General features: G+C 46.0%; 1 long non-coding RNA gene across 3 annotated transcripts in view; it reads left to right on the top strand.

Moving 5' to 3' along the window:
• The window catches only part of LOC132425068 (uncharacterized), a 107413-nt gene that overhangs the window by 38829 nt on the left and 48950 nt on the right, over nucleotides 1–19634 (top strand). For 2 of the 3 annotated variants that reach the window (XR_009519333.1, XR_009519331.1), the window contains exon 3: nucleotides 8952–9223. This is a non-coding gene — a long non-coding RNA (uncharacterized lncRNA). Of the gene's footprint in view, nucleotides 1–3043; nucleotides 3343–8951; nucleotides 9224–19634 lie in introns of those variants that run through there. The other variant, XR_009519332.1, reaches the window with a different exon arrangement.

Genomic DNA, 19634 nt, shown 5'->3' with positions numbered 1-19634 from the left:
GAAAGCCGCCAGATGGTGTGCACTGTTAATAATGCCCATCTGTTTGTCCCAGGTGACAAAACGTCTCCTTATAGCTCTGGGGGTCAGGTATGGGGTGAGGCAGGTTGAGGTGCATGTTGCTGAAAATAATACTGTATAACATTTTTATATAACCATATTAAGAAAACCTTGAATGCTAATTTATTTTAGGTTACAGACTATCTGTCGCATCCAGAAGACCATGTCAGAACTTCCTGCCTCACACACAAGCATGCCTCTAGGAGCACGGACATGCCTGGCTGTAGGCAGGGCTGCCTGTCTCCAGTGTTGCACTGGGTCACTCCTGACCTTCTGCTCTGGTTCTGGTGACCTTGGCTTGTGAGCCTCTTCACCTTGACCTGACTTCCTGACAAGGGCATCAGGTGCTCTTGCATTAGAGGTCAGTTTGCCTCTGCTTCTCCACCTCGACCCTGCAAACTCTCCCCACCGGTGTCACAGCTGCAGATTAACAGGGGTTCCCTCCTTCCTCCTCGGGCCCTCAAGACCAGGTCACCTGGATGCCTTGCCTGAATGCTCTGGCGGAGGGGGGACTACACACTGAGCAGCTTCCTAAAATCTCTGAGGTGCAGTTTCTTCACCTGTAATGATACTTCACCGAGGGGTTCCAGTGAAGACTGATGTAAAGCATCGGTGGAGGGTGGTGATGAGGACAGAGTAGGGCAACCCGCAACCACAGCCCTGGTGCAGTCTGCTCACTATTTTCATACCCCAAGCACACTCCTTCCCTTGCTTTCTGTCTCACCTGCAATGAACACCCTCCCCTTGCTCACCACAAAGCTCCAACTCAACGCACCCCCTGTAGGAAGCCTCTTTACTATCCATACCCACAGGGGTTTCCAGAATCCTTATAGGCGTAGCATCCACCTAACTATGCTTTGCCTTACGCGGCACTCAGTTATCTTCACTTGTGCTTGTCTCTCAGATAGGATAGAAAACTCTGGAGAGCCATGTCTTCTGTGTCTTTACACCTTCTCGCATGGTGTGTCTGACCCAGAGTTGAGAGGACAGAGCGAGTTTAATTATTTCTACTCACTGTGTAATGCATCTTGCCCTATTATTTCAGTCGTCCTCAACCCTCACAATGCACTAGAATCACCCGGGAAACTTTAAAATACGCAGATTCTCAAGCTCATTTCACTAGGTCTAGAAAGGAGCCAGCTTTGGATGTATGTTTAAAACCTCCCCCAGCGGGCTTCCCTGGTGGTGCAGTGGTTAAGAATCCGCCTGCCAATGCAGGGGACACGGGTTCGAGCTCTGGTCCGGGAAGATCCCACATGCCGTGGAGCAACTAAGCCCGTGCGCCACAACTACTGATCCTGCGCTCTAGAGCCCTCGAGCCACAACTACTGAGCCCGCGTGCTACAACTACTGAAGCCCACACGCCTAGAGCTTGTACTCCGCAACAAGAGAAGTCACCGCAATGAGAAGCCCGCGCACCGCAACGAGGAGTAGCCCCCGCTCGCCGCAACTAGAGAAAGCCCGCCCGCAGCAACAAAGACACAGTGCAGCCAAAAAAAAAAAAAAAAAAGAAAGGAAGAAAAACCCTCCCCCAGTGAGTTTAACTAAGGTGCAGCTGAGAGCACTGTGTGAACAAGGATGAGTTTGTCCTCGGCTGTACTTACTTCCCCTGCCACTTCAATTTGTCTGCTGGCTGCACTTCCTCCGTTTTAATATTTCAAATTATATCTTACAAGTTAAATTGCAACCCTCAGCTCCTTTTTGATATAATATACAAGGAGTCATCTTTAAGGCAAGTGAAAACTTTCTGCCATTACCTCATTGGGCAGAGAGTCAAGCTGTAAAAATCCAGCCGAGTAATTTCTTCAAACTGAGACTTTCATTAATCAGTGAGCCGTCCTCCAAGCACCTGTGTGAAGCCAGGCGGTCACCATTTGTAACATTCTGCTTCCTTCCCCCAAACAAACCAGACAGGAGAGCTAGCAATCAACAAAGACCGAAGGTACTTTTACCTATTGTGGGGGGTCACCAATAAGTAATGACAAAAGAATAGGTAAAGAGGGAAAAAACAAGAATGATGAATTAATGAGGCTATTATGACAAAATGATTTACTGGCAAATATGTGAAAGTGAATTAATGAGGCTTTGATGGCATTTACAAGTTTCGTTTCCCTTGAGTGAATTCAATACCTCCTGAAAAACTTTAAGAATATTCTATTCTGAAGACTTTCTGCTAACAAGACAGGAAAAACAGCCCAGAGAAATATTTTGCTCATTCACTTCTTCCTGGTTTACTGCAGTTTTAATTACTGGTAAAATGAAACAATGAGGTGAAAAGAAAACAAAGGTATAATCCACAGAACTCTTAAGGAGCCAACGTGATTTAAAATGAATATTTTTGTAAGATGGTTAAAAAACGGAAACTGTGAGGCAGTGTACACTATATTAATGGAACTGTCTCTAAGTTATGTTTTTCAAAAATTTCCATCAGAGCTTCCCTGGTGGCGCAGTGGTTGGGAGTCCGCCTGCCGATGCAGGGGACGCGGGTTCGTGCCCCGGTCCGGGAAGATCCCACATGCCGCGGAGCGGCTGGGCCCGTGAGCCATGGCCGCTGAGCCTGCGTGTCCGGATCCTGTGCTCTGCAACGGGAGAGGCCACAACAGTGAGAGGCCCGTGTACCACAAAAAAAAAAAAAAAAATTTCCGTCAGGCATCAATAAGTTTTTAAATATCCTGTCAGATGAATTTCCTTAACAGTTGCTTTAAAGGGAACTCTGTTTATCTGTTCAGAACTAAGAGAGCCGTTACACATTTTATAAACTGTGGAGCTGATTTACTGGGGATTTATTACTTCAACTTTGTCTCTGCAATATACAGTTAAACTAGGCTCTAGAATTAAATAATTTCCTTCTGCATCTACCCAGTTATTTTTTTCATGAGCAAAATTTTCATTATTCATGAATCTTTGGTATTGAATGGGTTACTTTTTCCTTGGAAATCATTGCAGGACATTGTTTCTATTAAAATTTGCCATTTTTCTTCTACAGAGAAGGCCACTAGGTGACACACACTGCGCATACACACAGAACCGTCACACGTCTTAATTCTTCCCTCAAGATGAACAGAGGCCAAGGATAACCAACAGTGAACAAATCATCCAGTATGAAGGAAAGTGACCCCCAAACAAATATACAGCCTAAAGGAATGTAGATCAATGAGAGATGATGAAGAGAGCAGAAGAAAATGTTGAAACAATTAGAATTCACAGCCTCTAGGAGAAGAGAGGAGCTATTGCACACATAAAAAAAAAAAAAAAAAAATCAAACCTGGAAAAAAGGAAGAAGACCAGGGGAAAGAAACATGGGCTAGAATGGTTGGCTTCGAGGAAGAAATGGGTCTTAAAGCTTCTTTACATGTTAGGGGTGAGCATTCCATAGTGCAGGGACTGTATAATCAAAGGTGTGGAATCAGGAATAAGCGGTGTGTCTCAAGGACAGAAATGTCACTCTGAGATTAGACTGAGAGTAAAGATAAATGTCGACCAGTTGTGGGAAATAAGAATGGATAAGTAAGATGAAGCCACACTGATGAGGGCTTTGACATGGGGATTTTGGATTTGGTTCCATAGGCAATAGGTACACTGTAGCTGGGAGTGAGGAGATGAGGTGGATGTGAGGTTGGGAGCTGGGCTATCGAAATGCAGTTTCCATAGGCTTCTTCAGTTTAGTGAGGGGGTAGAGAGAGAGAAGTCAGAAAGATAGCTTAAAGTTTATAGGAAACATCCAAAAACTAAGTGATGTTATCTTAAAATAAAAATTTACATCTAATACAATTCTTAAAAGAAACAGAAAACTGGGTATTTGCCTCCATAGTCTCTTGTTTGATTCTCACTAATACCCTGAGTTAATTTTTTTTTTTTTTTTTTTTTTCTGGTACGTGGGCCTCTCACTGTTGCGGCCTCTCCCGTTGCGGAGCACAGGCTCCAGACACTCAGGCTCAGCGGCCATGGCTCACGGGCCCAGCCGCTCCGCGGCATGTGGGATCTTCCCGGACCGAGGCACGAACCCATGTCCCCTGCATGGGCAGGCGGACTCGCAACCACTGCGCCACCAGGGAAGCCCCTGAGTTAATTTTTTAAATAGCATTTCAAAAAAAAAGCATCATGACAATAATTATTGCGAGATCACTGATGAGCGTTGTCTCTAGAAAAAACTCCTCTCTACACAGGAATGGTTATGATTCTGCCACTGTTTGGGAAAAAGTTTAAACAGCACTTTTATGCTTTACTTACATAGAGAAGCATTAGAACATAGTGGTCTGGGTTCAAATTCTACCTATGCCATGTTAGAGAAGTCATTTAACCTTCCTAAACCTCAGTTTCTTTATCTGTAAAATGGGGATAATGATGATTAGAAAAATATCTGTCGCATAATCAATGTTAACTGTTATTATCCTGTGAGGTAAGTGTTATGTTTATAGACTCATTAGCATATTGGCTGATTAGAGCTAATTTATATTAGAAAGAATATCGTCATTTATTGTGGTGGTAAACGAAGAGTTAAAGGATGTTGTAAGTAACAATTAAGTAATGAACAATGGGAAACGTAATCAAAGGCACCATCTAAGGACAAAGCGCCATTCTTTGGTTTTGCATCTATTGTAACTGTAGTATTATTAATAGTAATAAAGTGCTTGGCTTCTATAGAACCCAGGACTTGGAAACAAAGCCAAGTGACATATGTATATATTTATTTAATGGTGGGAGACCCGGCACATTTGGCGACAGGCATGGTGTTCCACTCAGCGGGATGAAATGTGTGCCTCACGCCAGCTTCTTTAGAAGGACTGTTATTCATCACAGCTGTAATGTTCCCTTCAGAAAGCTCCCGCCAGAATGGAAAAGAAGCATTGGCAATTTATACACAAAAGCCAACCCACGTTTGGCTTTGCAGATTCACTGGGAAAACTGTATGCAGCCTGTTAGTTATTCATGGACATGCTCTGGTTTCTGATGGAAGTGCTGTGGTTTCGTTTGTTATCATCACAGTAAAATTAGAAAGCAGCAAAGAAAAATTAAAGGACTGGCATGTAGACATCTTCTAGCCGACAAATCGCTATGCGTAAGTTTTCATGGTTCAGTTGCCATGTAAAAATAGTCATAATTCACACAGCCCTGTGTCTGGAGTGTGCAAACTGGTCTTTGTCCTGACTGTTCGGCCCTGTCCCCACCTTCCTTTATACAGTCATCCTCTGCCTTAGGAATACTCAGCATGCCCTGAAGAGCTACTAAGGGTTTGGGTCGCACTAACACCCTGCCTCTCTTTAACAGCTAATGAAATGGTGTGACTGAAAATATAAATGTGCAAATTGCTTCACAGCTGAACCTTGATTCAAAAGGAATATTATCTCCAGTTAACCTTTCAACCAGAATAGTTTCCCACCCCTTGCTTAGATAGGTGCCTAAATCTAGACACCAAGATTTCTCCCCAAATAACATACGATTTAACATCCGCAGAGGGATGAGATTCTGTTCTAAAAGCACATTCACATCTACCGTCACGACTGATCTGCACAAGAAGTGTGAGAGGGAGACAGGCATCACAATGCCCATTTTACAGATACAAACACCAAAGTCCAGGAAAGTGAACTACTTTGCCCCACATTTCCCAGCTAGTAGGAGGGGCAGAAGTAGGGTTTGAATCCAGGGCTCAGTAAAGGGTCCAACGCTTATGCCACTTTCCTGAAATGTGTTTTGCAAGGGAAATAGGACTTTGTCTCCTATTATGATGAGTTAAATCTAAATTTATGTAAATGATAAAGAGTAAGAATACATAGTTTCTTTAAGTCCCAGTCAGAAAAGCAAGCATAATACTGGAATGCTTAAGTATGGAACATATAAGAAATGTGATGCTGTCATTTTGTTGACTGATTTTTTCCCCATGGGATCAGTCCTGTACTCATTTTAGTTCAACCAACCTAGAACTGGGCAACCGCTATGTAGCAAGCAATGTGCTAGACATTGAAGACACAAAGGGTTAAATTCCAGCCTTTGTCTCGATAGTCCTTTGTGGAGACAGACAAACAAACAGGTAATACCCCACAGTACTCTGAATGCTGTGATAGAGAGGTACACACAGGCAGCTAGGGGAGGGGTTGGGTGTGTCAATTAAGAAAGATTTTCTGCAGAAGGAAACATCTAAGATTAGTTTTGAAGGATGAATAGGAGTTCTCCAAGCAGAAAAGAGGGGAAAGGCATTCCAGTAATGTTCAGAGACATAGAAGACAACAGGAGTAAATACAGTTTCTGCTGACAGACACAGGGGCACTTTAAAGCAGAATAGCATGTAATCATAAAGTTCGCATTGTGCTTGCCACGTGCCAGGCTTCTACGCGCTTTACATGTACAAACACATTTAATCCTCACACCCACCCTGGGAGGTATGTGCATGTGTCATCCCCAGTTTTGCAAACAGACAACTGAAGCAAAAAATATTAAGCAACCTGGCCGATAGTCCACGGCCCATGCTTTCAACACTGTGCTATACTGCCTTTCAAAAAGGTGGGCATATAGCAGAGAGAGGGGGAGAGGGAGAGGGAGAGGGAGAACACAGGAAGCTTCCAGACGAACAGAGATGAGAAAATTTTTGGAAAATTTATAAATTTTAGAAAAAAATTAAACCAATAGAGGGGTTTTATTCTGGAAAAGTGGGCCGAGAAGGCAGATGAAGAAAATGAAACTCAGTATTATTAAGGAGCCTACAAATTAAATTCAAGTAAGAATTTTCTAAGCCACATCAGACCGGCATCACGTAGGGGGCTTGTCAACGAACCTTCCTGCAGGTTCTGCTCCCCATAAATGTCTTGAGTAGTTAGAATCCTGCCAGGTTATTAGGGCAGCACATGAGGAAGGTACATGAGTTTATTGGAATGCGTGAGCCCTTTGAGTACAGATGTTCGATAAATATTGGTAACAAATCATAGTTAACGCTACAACTAAGGTTAATAAGATTAATTGGAAACACTTTTAATGTTACCATAGTTGTTATGACTCATGGCTAACAGGTGAAAATTCAACAAGTAAAGTTTTACCCTTTTTCTCACTTTTAAGAACGTTAGTGTAGATAAGCTGTCACTAGCTAATAAGAAGTTCAAATTTGCAGTCTACTTCTGTCGAGGAAGAAAGAACTTTGTGATATGTATTCTAATTGCTAATCTTGCCATCATTTTATCGTAGTTTTTCAATGCTAATTTCCTCTCCATATTCACTATTTCCCTTTAAACAATTTTACTGCACTCTATGTATCTTTGAAAATGCCCACAAATTCTTTTGCAATGAGGTAAGGTATAATTAAATACATACATAAACCAGATGTTACTTGAAGACCCCTTGGAGGGTTAGTTAAAATTAGTTTACCCCTGATTGGAGGACCTCAAAGAATTCCCATGATTTCCACACTCTTGTGGCCCACATCAATTCAGGCCCACTTATTCACTTTTCTACTCATTCTTTCAACAAGCATTTTACTGACCATCTACTACATCCCAGGCATTATTGCAGGCAATAGCATCACAGCCACAGGCAAGCCCCTGTCCCAGAGGAACTTACATCCTAGTAGGTGAGAGGCAGCCAAAGAAGTAAACAAAAATAAAAGAATAACGTGCAAGAAAAGATAGTTTCAGGGAGTGAAAAAGTTTGATGAAGAAAATGAGACAGGGCGGTGTGAGGCCCTGTGAGGCAGTGAATTTCCCCTGGGAGGTCAGGGAAGTCCTCCCTGAAAGGTGACCTCTGACTGGGACCCAAATGGCTAGCTGGATGGCCTGCAGATCCTGGGGAGGAATTGCGGGCAAAGACAACCACCAAGCCCAAGGCTCTGAGGTCGGGCCGAGCTGGACGTGTTGAGGCAGATGCAGGGAGGCTGTGTAGCTTAGGTTCGCTGCGCTCGGGAGAGGGGCTGGTGATGAAGATGCGTGGCCAGCTGGGGCCAGGTCACGACAGGCTTTGTGAAAGACAAAGGGAGACGAGCGTTTATTCTTAGTCGGGGTCGGAAGGCATCTGCTTTATGGTTTTTAAAGACCACTGTTTCTGTTTTGTGGAAAGAAGATTGCAGAGAAGCAGGAGACCCATTAGGGGGCCCTTGCAATTGTCCAGGGGACAGAGAGTGGCCCTGGAACTACGAGGTACTGGGCGCCAAGATAGAAGTACAGTGGATTCTTGAACAACAGGGGCTTGAACTGTGCAGGTTCACTCGTGTGTGGATTATTTTCAGAAGTAAATACTGCAGTACTACGTGATCTGCGGTTAGTTGAATCCGTGGATGCAGAAGCATGGATGTGGAAGAATCTCGTATACAGAGGGCTGACTACAAATTATATGTGAATTTTCCGCTGCGTGGAGGGTGGGTGTCCCTAACCTAGGTACTGTCAACTGTAGATGGAGGTGGATTCAGTTTTAGAGATGCTGAGAGAGAGGCAAACCTCCCTCCTCAATCCCCCACCCACTCCCCTTGCTGACTTCTGCAAGAAATTCAATTGCACCGAAACTGTAACTTTTGGAATTTTACTTAAGATTCAAGGAGCCAGAGGGAAGGCCTCACTTTGGGGAACGTAGGGGCATCTTTGATAGGGCCCCCTTTGTCTCACTCTGCCCCCCTTTAAGGGTCTGTGGTGCCCACCCATGAGCCCTCCTCTCTATGCAAATCCTCTGGCACTTGTAATCCTATCCCCACTGCCAGCTGCCACAGAGGGAGCAAGCCCCTTTGCCTCAGTGCTGGTCGAAGATCCTTGCAAACGTATTAAATCAGATGGAAATCCACCCACAGTCCACATTAAATATTAGTTACATGTGAGTTGATTTGTGGCTGACTAGGTGATATGCTCTTACGGTTTGTAAGCATTTCATTAGACATTTATTTTTAATTTCTGGTTTTATTTTTCCATAATCGATTTTCTTTTCAGGCCTTGAACATTCTGTGGGCCATTACAAAGCTCACGTCCTCTGTGCCCGTGGAGCTTCGTGATTCAAACGGCCGTGACCTGACCTGTCTGGCTGGCCAGGCTCACCGGCAGTGTGGTGAGTGACTATCTCCTCGTGACTGCACACGCACACGGAAGTACAGACTGCAGCGTCAGCCGGCTTCCGGGACCCCGCCCGTGACGTCAACACACGTTTCCCCACACACCTGTTACAACAGGACTTCCTGAGCCATCCACCTTCCTCTTACTCACAGGTTCGTCTCCACTCCACACTCTTCGACTCCCTGGACTTTGGGCGTAGAAAGGTCAACTCAGAGCTTGAGGTAGTAGAAATTCTGGGCCTTGAATTTTCCATGGCTCACTAAGGGTGACAGCATGGCCTCCACTCAAAGGCCCTGAGGCCAGAGACGGGAGCTGAGGGTGGAGCGCAGGCTGGGAAGAGAGAGGAAAAGGATTCAGGGCCCCCCCAGGTGCAGGAGTCTTGGGGCAAAGAGATGGAGACAAAGCCGGGAGGAGAGGGAGAGAGTGGAGGGGGCAGGACCACAGTGCAGGGCCGAGGCTGGGAAGTTGCGGGGAGGACAGGCCGGCTCCTGGTGGATTCTAGAAGGCAGCCTCACCTCCTCGGCTCCAGTAGGCACTGCAGTTTGTGTTTCAGCACTCACACAGCTCACCTGGGCCCACCCTTCCCGGCATCATTCCCACGCCTGTCCTCCCCAACTTCTTTGTCCAGCTCCTCTGGGAGATACAAGAGGTGTCCTCCCCACGTGTGGAGACTTTCAGACATGAAAATCACAGCAGATTTGGGGGCTGAACGTGTTAGCTCTGGAGCCAGACTGCCTGGGCTCAAACCCCGACTCTGTGCTCGATCACCTGTGGGTGTTGCCGAAACTCGGCCTCTGTTCCCCAGGGCTGAATAGAAACACGGAGCCAGAGTTTGGGGCGAAGTAGAAAAGAGTAGCTTTTATTGCTTTGCCAGGCGAAGGGGGCCACAGCAGGCTCATGCCCTCAAAACTGTGTGTCCCCCCTGAAGGGGGTAGTGGGGAGACTTACAGTGTCCAAGGAGCAGGGTGTGATCATCTCGTGGGCATTCTTCTGACTGGCTGGTGGTGAGGTCATTGGAAGTCGGCATCATCAAGCCTGTCTGGGGTCTACGTGCTTGTGGGCAGCGTACAGTTACCTTCTTCCCCCTGGGGGGTTTCAGTATCTGCAAAACGGCTCAAGAGACATGGCTCAGAATATTATCTATAGTCCTTGAGGATGAACTAAAGGTCCATGACTTTGTTTAATGGCTAAAGTATTATTATTTTGCCTTGCTTGACTGTTTTCCTTTCTTTCTGCATTTTCTCACTTCTCTGATTAAATTTATTCTCTGACTAAAGTTTTTCTACAGACAAAAGGCAGGCAGAGGACGTGGGTGGGGATCTATTCTGAGAAGGCCTCGTAGGGTCCTGCTCGGTTACATGGGCCCTGGGCCTACTTCTCATCAGGCCTCAGTTTCCTCAGTTGTAAATGGGATAAATGGAACGGGAATACTTCCCACTTCACCAGCTTGTCGTGATGTCACCTGCAAAGTGCCTAGCATATAAGGACTCCACAAGTGCTTCGTTATTGTTACTTTAAAGTATTGTCGAAACAGGATCACAAAATTGTGGCATATATTAATGTTTACACTAACAAGTTATGATTTTAACTCAAAAACCACAATGGTATATAACTGTGCTATTCTCAGGTAATTACAAGTTCGTTTGTTTTTCTTTAATTAATTCGCAGCACCTGAGAGGTGGTGTGGGCACATAATGGGACACAGATTAGAGGTGAATGAGAAGCATCTGTGTCCTTGACTCTATAGTAAGCCTCATCTGGAGATAATGTCGTAAATCTAAATTTGAGATCCTTTGTGAATGTTTGTCTCCAGGCCAAACGCTTTTCCTTGTCCCTCTGTGACCCCCATTGCCACTCCCATTCATATCTTAAAATGACTACAGCAGATAAGTGTGGGAGTTGGATTAGACTGCACTTCCTAGCTCTCTGATTTCAAAATTAGATTAACAGGGTACGAAGAGATATATTCTATTATATTCTATAATTGGGAGATATATATATATATATATCTTAAGATGCAAACGTAGAGGGAGAAATGATGCAAGGCTAAAACTCATATGTCCTATAAACAACTGAAGTCAGACCAGTCTTTGAGGAGGTGAAGGCCCACAGGTCCCGGCCACAAGAGAACTGTGGGAGGAAAGGCAAGCTCTCTCGACCGCACAATTTTGTTATAACTCATCTTGTTTGTGTGCCCAGCAGAAGCTGTGTGTAAGACTAGCGAGGAGTGGACGATTTTCAACCAAACGGTACTTCAGGGCTGCAACATGACTCTAAATTACAGCAGCCCACAAAGTAGGAGCCTGAGGGGGACGCAAAGTGAACCCCGCCCCACGGTTTCCCCTGGAAACACCAGTGCGTGAAGGGCTTTGCGGCTGCTACCCAGGGAATGTTGCTTGCAGATCTTTAAAAACAGGAGCCTTGGCAGCTCTCTGGGCAGCTGAGATGAAAGCCTACCTAGACTGGAGCAGACTGGCTGACCTTTCAAAGGCCCTTTTATCCTTGAACGCCTGCTTTTGATGTGGTGCTGAGTATATTTCAACTTCCTATCAAGAAGAGTCAGAGATCATATGAAAAATAATGTCGGGCTGTACACTCATTCCCTCATGCATTTTTAAAAGGTTTTATAAATGGATAAATATTAGAGTCCGTTGATAAATCATAATTTCAACAAGATGAGAAATTTAAATGTGTCTGTTTTGCAAATCTAAGAGTTCAAAATTCCTATGAAGGAATACCTGAGGGGGGAAATGCCATTTTTTAAAGGGGGGAGACAAGTCATTGTTGATCCCCCCCATAGTAGGAACAAAACACATTTTCGTTGCGTGAATGAGCTATTAAGGAGCACAGCTTTTCATGTCTTAATGTTTATTATTTTGGAGGAAATAAAGTCAATGGATAATGATGACAACTTTAAAAAATTAGCTGACATTTATCGAATGCACTTTATCTCAGTTACCTATTGTTGTGTTAAAAACCGCTACGAAATGTAGTGGCTTAAAAGACTATTTTATTATTTCTTAGGAGTCTGTGGGTTGATTGGGCTCAGCTGGGTGTACTTCTGCTCCACACGGTGTCTTTTGGGGCTGGAATGTCCAAGATGGCTATCTGGAGCCTTGGCCGGGATGGCTGGAATGGAACAGCTAGGGTTTCAGTGGGCATTTATCTTTCTCTCCGGGGGTGGGGGGGGGGGGTCTCTCCAACAGGATCGCCTAACTTCTTCATATGGTGGCTCAGGGCTCCAAGAGCAAATGTCTCAAGGGGACAAACCCCTATGTGCAAGCACTAATTAAGACTCTGCTTCCATACCACTTGCTAGTAACCCATTGGACAAAGCAAGTTATCCAGCCACGTCCAGAGTCAGTGTGGGAGGGCATTACACACAGGCTTAGTACTGGGAGGCGTGGTTCACTTGAGGCCACCAGTGTAAGTCAACCACACAACCCACTTGCCATACCTGTGTTGGACATTTTACATTAATTTATCCTCTTTAAAAAATAAAATACCCTATAAAGTGGATACTACTTATAATCTTCATTCTAAGATGAGAAAACAAAGGCACACAGAGGTTATTGACTTCATTACCCAAAGTCACACTGGTGAGAACTGACAGAGCTGGCATTGAATTCAAGCCATCTAACCCCAAAACCTGAACTCACAAGTCTTAAAGCAGAAGCACAAGAATAGGAAATTATTAACTTCCAAAAGTAAATAATATCTCAGAAATATTTAGGTAATATTTGATTTAGAAGTTTATACATTCAGTAGCATGTATGAGAATTTTGTCCTCCTTTTTTTTTTTTTTTTGCGGTACGCAGGTCTCTCACTGTTGTGGCCTCTTCCGTTGCGGAGCACAGGCTCCGGACGCGCAGGCTCAGCGGCCGTGGCTCACGGGCCCAGCCGCTCCGCGGCACGTGGGATCTTCCCGGACCGGGGCACGAACCCGTGTCCCCTGCATCAGCAGGTGGACTCTCAACCACTGCGCCACCAGGGAAGCCCTGTCCTCCTTTTTCTAACAGAGGTCATATGCATCTTATCTCCTAAAAGAACTGTGAACCAGGAGAGGTAAGAGCACTGGCTTGATGAGTTCCATTGACCTGGGTTAGAAATTTTCTTCTCCTTACTCACTGAGTCACTTGATGACTTAATTTCCTCAGCTATTAATTGGGAATGCTAATCTCTAACTTGCAGAGCTGCAGTGAGGATTAAATGAGATAATATAGTGAGCACAAAGTACCTAGAATGTTCTTGATGTATAGAAGGTGTTCATACCTATGTATAGCATACTGGACGGAGCTAAGTGTGATGGGACACATGGGGAGCAGATTTTAGGGGATTCATGCTCTCCTACATGGGCTCACTGGAGAGTAATCAGGGCGGTGAGTTTTAACCATAGCATAGGCTGTTACGCTCACCCACAGCTGGGAGGCATGGACCAAAACAGAGTGGGAGAAATTACAGGTCTGAACATCCCAGCCCAGAAACAAAAGAAAAATAGACGCCACACTCCCCAGAAGACTCATGGCTGGTATCCTCACAGAACGAGTCTAACTGATCCAACCCAACTTGACCAGGCTCTATGATCTGCAAATTTAATCCGGTTCTAAGAATCTTTGGGGGCATCCCCCAAATTTGGAGAGTCAGGTACTAGCTGAGTACAGATCAATGATCTAGTCCTGGTCACCTTCCAATACAGAAAACTATTTTGACTCTAGTGAAGATGTGGAAAAGGGGAGAAAGAAAACACAGTTCATCACGGGTAACTTTCCAAACCTTAGTTTCCATTGTCTGGCTATGCCCACAGCTGTCTGCAGGTTTTGAGGCAATTTACAGCTGGAAGAAACAGGACTCCACATTTCTTCCCTCGGGGTTTGAATGATGACTTTTTCCATGGTATTATGGTCACAGTTCTTCACATGAGTTATGGCAGCTTTAAATTACAGCCACAATATTATGGGAAAAAGGATAAATCCCTCACTGCCTTCTTTTATCTCCAAAGCAGTTGGGAAATGGGGAGGAGGCCACTTACCCAAAAGGAATAAAATGATGTTGGGGGATGTGTCTCTGTCAGAAGAGGCAGCTGGCAGCCGGCTTTGCTGAAATGCTCTCAAATGCTAACACGTTATTATACAAATCTCTCTTTCCCAGCTGCAAGAGGAAGGACAAAGTAAAAGAGGATAAGTGAGGAAGATGAGACCAGGGCAAACCCTCTTAAAATCTGCTCATTCCATTTAGGTCACTGGCGGTAACTGCGCAAATACTGCTCTCCAAGGACTCAGGGATACTCTCTTCCCAAAGCAACTTTTTGGTTTTTTAAAGGTAGTTTCCGATAATCCCTTAAATGTGTTTCTCACTATCTTACATGTCTGAGTAATCGCCGAGCGTGGTGCCTCACTACCATGGTATGATTTCCAGCATATTAACTAGGAAACTCGTGTGAGTTAATTTAACCTCATTAGGCTCAGTTTTGCCATCTGTGAAATGGACACCACAGCACATACATCGCTGTGTTATTGGGGTATAGCCAGAAGAAGTTGTTTGCACCTTCCTTTCTCTCACCTTCCAGACTATTCACTCTGCATCCCACGTGCCCCTGAGATGGATTCTCTCCTCTCCATCGTCTTACTGACGCATTCTCTCTCTCCTGAACCATGGCAGGGTCCCCTAACAGGTTTCCCTACCTTGGACAATAGAGAGATCTCCAGAATGCATACTGACCGTCCTTTGCTCGTTCCTGTTGGCTGTAGCGTAAGGTCCAGACTCCAGAGCAGAGCGCCCAAGTCCCCGAGATCTGGCTGTGTGGATCCCCCTATTCTGCCTCCTCCCTCACCTCATTCTCTGCACACAGGTTCCAACTTAGTGAGATGATTGGCAGGTAGCATGGCCTTTGAGAGAGGAACAAAATCTATTTGTCAGATGGCAGGATCGAGAATCCAAAAGATTCTTGCAACCGTGTGGTCGAATGAGCACTGGCCAAAGCTGAAGTTTGGGGTTGTAGTTTTTGTACGGATTTGTGTTTGGACTACATATCATTGTCCTTCGAAGACCTTTAGCAGCCAAGGTTTCTTTCTGAACATGGTACATTCCCTTGTATTCTTCCCCCAGCTTAAGAATGTGTCTGCTAATTATAATTTAAAAGAAAAAGCAAGCAGTATTCCCTTGCTTTGATTAAAAAATTCCAAGGGGGCTTCCCTGGTGGCGCAGTGGTTGAGAGTCCGCCTGCCGATGCAGGGGACACAGGTTTGTGCCCCGGTCCGGGAAGATCCCACATGCCACGGAGCGGCTGGGCCCGTGAGCCATGGCCGCTGAGCCTGTGCGTCCGGAGCCTGTGCTCCGCAACGGGAGAGGCCACAACAGTGAGAGGCCCGCGTACCGCAAAAAAAAAAAAAAAAAAAAAATTCCAAGGAATTCTAGTCCTGGGATGAGTCGGAGGTACTTTGAGGTGAGGGGAGCCAGTTCAGTGAGTGACAGCTCCGATGTAGCAGTGTGGCACACTGATGACACTTCTGGGGTCAAACAACCTCCCTCCACGTGTGCTCCTTCACTGGCATTACCAGTATTTCAAGGAAGAAGGAAAATTATCTGAATGGAAGGCTTCATGTGCTATGCAGAAAAGAATCAGAAGCTGAAGGGCAACTCTGAAAACCACACAAGAACAAGAGACTTCTACTCAGCAATAAAAAGGAACAAGTTACTGATGTGTGCAAAACCATGGTTGACTCTCCAAAGCATTAGGCTGAATGGGAGAAGCCAGACACCAAAGGTTACATACAGCATGACTCCATTCATACGATGTTCTGGAAGAGGCAGAACTTTAGGGCCAGAAATCAGATCAGTGGTTTCTGGGAATGGAGGTGGGGGGAAGGGACTGACTCCGAAGGAACGGGAGGGAATCTGGGGAGTGATGGAGCTGTTCTGGGTCTGGACTGTGGTGTTATTACAAGACTGTGTCAAAACTCATCTAACTGTATACCGAAAAAGGGTGAATTTCTGAATGCAAATTCAAACAATTTGAATGCAAATTATACCCCAGTAAGCCTCGCTTACACATATGCACACACAGGAAGACTGATCAGCTGGCTAGAATCAGGGCTACCGGGGTGTCTAGGAAATGTCCACTGGGATGTCGCCTGTGTCATACATTATGATTTTGTGGCAGATTTTGTTTATAAAAAGAGTGGTGCTGCTAAAAACATTTAGAAACCCCTGGATGAGATTCATGTCAGTGGGGGCAGCTGAGGCTTCCTAAGAAAGCAATGCCCTGTTGTTTTTTTCAGATGTATCTTACTACAAGACAGAAACCAGGAGAGGGGGGAGAAAAGGCTATATATACTTACTTTCTCCGAGAAAACCCCCAGAGTGTTTTCTTTCCCTGGAATTGAGTCTCACTAAGAACTCTGTGCTTCTCTGCACTAAGGAGTAGAGGGTTGGAAGCCATCTGTCTTTGCCAGCCTGGACCAGCCAGTTGACAAGTGCCCCTTGGTGTGAGCAGGTGCAAGGGAGTGAGGCCTCTGTTCAGCCCAAACCAGCACCCGACGGGCTTTCATGGGGTGATGGGAACACAGCAGTAAAAGGACTTTGGAAAGTTTGTCGAGCCTGGGAAGCTGGCTGAACAAACCATCCCTGAAGCTGGGGTTTGGCTCCAGGTACCAGACGGCTCTCGTGCGTTCACCTCCATAACTCCTCAGTGGGAAAGCCCTTCCGTGGGCTGGCATCCCCCCTAACCTCAGTCCCCACATCTTGTTCTTGGCTTCCCCCGAAACTCCCAGTTCCCTGACCCAGCCCTGAAGGTGTTCATGTTTAAGTAAACTGTTAGGATTTGCTGAGACATTCTGGGACTAAGGGTAATCATCGGAAGATGAAATTCCTTCTTCCCAGCCTCTCTACTTCACGTCACAGGTGCAGGCGGCTGGGTGCCCAGTGGTCCTTGAAGTCCAGACCTCCTGTGTCACCCACCCTCCCCAGGACTCAGCCCCCAGGGCTCAGGATGTGCCCTAATCCGACTTCATCTCCACCCTCCAAACCTTCCTAACAGCCTGGGGGAGTCGCCAGCAGATGCAGCTCCCATCAGCGGCCCCTCTTTCACGGCTCCTTCTCTCCCCAGATGCCATGCCAGTGACGGCTCCCCTTCCTTGTCCCCTCCAGGTGTAGGGCTGCTAACAGCTTCTCTCTAATGCCAGTTCCCACAAGTTTCACCCCTTTATTAGTTCCCTAGCCCTGACCACACCTACGTGAATAGTCCTTTTATCACGTTCTCTTCAGCTAAACCCTTTCATGGTTTAATCTGATTTCTATTAGGACTGTGGCGCTTACAACTCCCTGTCCCAAATTCTATGATGACTTCTCAGTGGCCTTAGGATAAAACCCAAACCACCTCGTGCCCTCCCTCCCTGACCCCTTCTACTACTACTCTCCTCTGGTCTGCTAGGTTCCATGCTATTCAAACACTTCTCCATTTGGGGCCCTTTGCATCTGCAGTTCTGGAATGTTCTTCCTCCATATGTTGGTGCGATTGCCTCATTCTCATCATTATGGTGTTCATCAGGGGTCCCCTCTTCAGAAAGGCCTTTCCAGGCCTCTCTAGGATACAGCCTTTCTCCCCTAGATGTCGGTCAGGTCGTGCTCCTTTTTGTTTTTTGAAGAAAATAATTTATTCATTTTAAAACCAGGGAATTGACATGAAAGTAGCAATGTGGATACATGATCTAAAAAAAAAAACAAAAGATAGGAGGAAGGAGGTGCTCTGCTGAATACGGCTGTTAAGCGCAGGGAGTGGCACAGAGTCAGGTGATGACTCCATCCCATTACCCCATTTTACTTTTTTAGCTTTATCGCTATCTAAAATCATATAACGTATATTTGCAGATGTGTTTGCCGCCTGTCTCTTCTCCATGCTAGTGTTAGTTCTGCCTTATTTACCGCTGCGTCGGTCAGGATTCCGGCGAGAAATCAATGATGACACGCTCGAACTGAGTCACCATTAAGAGAGTTTCCTAGAGGAACCATTTAGAAAGATGAGGGTGACAAGGGATAGCGCAATCCCCTGGGGCTTGTGACGCCGGGGTAATCAGAGTGCTCGCCAGAACTCTGAGAAGGAAGGTGACTGATTGGAGAGGGCTGGGCTGCCTGACAGGAGCTGCAGCCCTTGGTTGCAAACCCACAGCAACCTGGCAGCGAAGCGGGTTTGCTGGTACTTCCCTCCTCCCAATCTCCTGCCAGTGGGAAGCTGGAGGGCAGAGGTGTTGAAGCCATGCATACGGGTCTGTTTCCTGGGTCACAGAGCAGGGTGGGAAGCTCAGAGAGGGCCTCTGAAGGAGCAAAGACATGCAGCACAGCCAGTGGCCTTGCTGGGTGCAAGACAGGGCTTGGTATCAGGCCTACCACATTTCACGGCCCCAGGAAGCACCGTTTACCTGGTGCAATGTGGCAGCCCTGCCTGGCGGTAGCATCTCTGAGCAGGAGACATGGAATGCATCCATGAATTCCCGTGGGTTTGGCTCTAGGTTCCGGGGACTGAATAGGGAATGTTTAATCCCTCCATCACACAGGGCCATCAGGACAGGGAAAGGATCAGTGCGTCTTGGGCTTCCTGAACACAATTACCAAGTTCTCAGCCCTGGCCCTGTAAGATGGAGAGAGAGAATTCCTGTGACTGGTAGGCTCGGACATTCCGTGCCAAGGACATTTCTGAAGTTGGAGAACAATATCTATTTATGTGCAGCATGGAAACGGGAGCTTGTTTTGTATTGCGTTTGGAGGCAGAGAGGAATCAGGTAGCAAGCTGGCAACATTTCTGATTTTTCTTAGGCTTGGTGGGGGGTAGGAACAAAATCATCCATCTACAGGATTAGTGGCTGAATGGGGACGAAGCCAAGTCATTACACACTGCTGCCATCAACTTTTGGCAAGGTGGGGAGCTACTGCTGTGACATGTGGGCAGTAGATATATTTAAGTGGGTTTTAATCAGAAATCCCCCTCGAGTGCCTACTAGGTATGGGACGGGGCAAGAATTTGCAATGAAGTGAAGAAAGAGAGTTTGCCTTTAACAACAAACAGCAAGAGGAGCTGTAGGTACATGATTGAGACCCAATTACAAGAGGACATATTCCATCACTAAGGGTGGAGTGGGAGATGCTTGTCCAAAGGGTTTAAACATTAAGCTAGAGAATATGATGGGATGAAAACTGCTGCCGAAATAGATTTCCCCATTTCCTCAGTGTAGGACAGATGGAAAGAGGAGGTGACCTGGGATGCTTGTGAAAATAGAGAAGCAGGGTCAAACAGGAAAGACTGCAACTCGGTCATCCTGCTTATGCCTGAGGGTTGCACTGTTGTGTGAACACAACGAGTGGCAAAACAGCTGTGAGCTCTGTGCTACTGCCTTTATCTGGTACTTTCAATTTCCCAACACACCTTTTTGTTTGATCCGTCCTATACCACTTGCATGAAATAACGCATCATTGCCTTCGTCGCTTTGCATTAGCTTTGTGACAAAAGGAAACCAATCGCAGACGCGTGTTAATTTCGAGTGGGAATTCTGCACCTCCCCCCCCCACCCCGCC

This window comes from Delphinus delphis, chromosome 4, assembly GCF_949987515.2.
Source record: "Delphinus delphis chromosome 4, mDelDel1.2, whole genome shotgun sequence".
Taxonomy (NCBI): domain Eukaryota; kingdom Metazoa; phylum Chordata; class Mammalia; order Artiodactyla; family Delphinidae; genus Delphinus; species Delphinus delphis.
Note: the sequence above shows the minus strand (reverse complement) of the source record. Positions and strands in the feature narration are given on the sequence as shown.